The sequence below is a fragment of the Rhinopithecus bieti genome, unplaced genomic scaffold (genome assembly GCF_001698545.2).
Source record: "Rhinopithecus bieti isolate Rb0 unplaced genomic scaffold, ASM169854v2 scaffold_10654, whole genome shotgun sequence".
Classification (NCBI taxonomy): domain Eukaryota; kingdom Metazoa; phylum Chordata; class Mammalia; order Primates; family Cercopithecidae; genus Rhinopithecus; species Rhinopithecus bieti.
In genome coordinates this window covers 1,013,349-1,014,947 of record NW_016806688.1, presented here as the reverse complement: position 1 = coordinate 1,014,947, position 1,599 = coordinate 1,013,349, and positions in this window count along the sequence as shown.

Genomic DNA, 1,599 nt, shown 5'->3' with positions numbered 1-1,599 from the left:
ACTACTTTTGAAGCTACCCGAGTATTCTCCTATTGCCTTGAATTTTTTTATTTACCATTTTCTTGCTTTCTAAATGGTTTTATTACACAGATTTATACAAAATTACTATATCATTTGGTTTTGTATATTTATAAATGTTATAAGCCTGTTAAAATGTTGTATATAGTCTTCTGAAACTTGCTTTTTCCCAAGATTATCCATACCCTTTGCATATATACAAATCCAGTTTATTTGCACTACTGTATAACACCATCATGTGAATATACCATAATTTACTTTTATCCATTCTTTCAGTAAGTATTTGGGTTTTTTGCTTGTTACTAATATGTACAATGCTTGTATGAATGTTCTTAGAAAATTCTAGAACATGTGTGCAAGAATTTTGTAGAGTGCATACCTAGGAATCAAATTTCTGAGCCATAGAGTAAAACAGTTCACACGTGCATGATGTTGCCAAATTGTTTTCCAAAGTGGTTGGACATTTTATACTCCTAACAGTAGTTGTCCACATCCTTGCCAACACTTGGTATTTCCAGACTAAATTTTTGGCCAACTGGTGGATGTAAATTATATCTCATTATGATCTTTACATATATTTCCCTTATTTTTTATGTAGTTCAGCATTTTTTCCTGTTGTTAATTCTGCATGAGTGTTACTTCATCTGTGAAATGGCTATTCATCTTTGTTCACTCTTCTCCTGGGTTACTTTACTTTTTGATTTAAAGAATTCTTAGTATATTCTTGATACTATTTTTGTTGATTCTATGTATTATGAATATCTCCTTCCAATCTGTGGCTTGTCTTTTCTTTTGCTCTGTGGTGCCTTTCAAGGAACAAAAGTTTTACATTGTACTGCTTATGTCAGTTTCATGTTTTCTATCTTACATCGTTAGAGCTTCTTATTCCTTATTTAATAACTCTTCCACTGTTCTTAATCATTAACTATTTTCCTATATCTTATTTTAGAAATTTCAAAGATTTTGTCTTTTACATGGCAGTTAGGGATTTATTTTCTTGAATGATGTGAGGTAGAACTCACTTTTGTTTTTATATAGATACCAACTGTTCCAGCCAGCACAATTTACTTAAGAATTTGTTTTTCCCTAGTGATTTGCAATCAAATTTTCATATATGTGGGAATTTCTTTCTGCTCTCTGTAATCTGTTCAATTCTAATCAAATTGACTATCTCTTTACTAATAAATTAATAATTAAGTACTATAACTTTATAATAAATCTTGATATCTTGTAGTAAAATTTCTTCCTCACCTTATTCTGCCTCCGGGGAATGTCTTGCTTATTCTTTTTTTTTTTTTAGTTATAAATTTTTACCAAGGTAAAATTTTCATTCAGTAAGTACACAAATCTTATGTTTATAGATTAATGAAATTCTATATGTCTATGCCCGTGAGTAACCACTACCAAGGTCAAAATGTGGTATGCTTCCATTATCCTGGAGGCTCACTCATGTCTCTTCCAGTCAACCTTTCCATCCAGAGTAACCATCATTCTGACTTCTATCCATGTAGATTTGCTCTGCCTGTTTTAAAATTTCATACAAATGGAATCATATGTCATGTATATATATATATATATGTG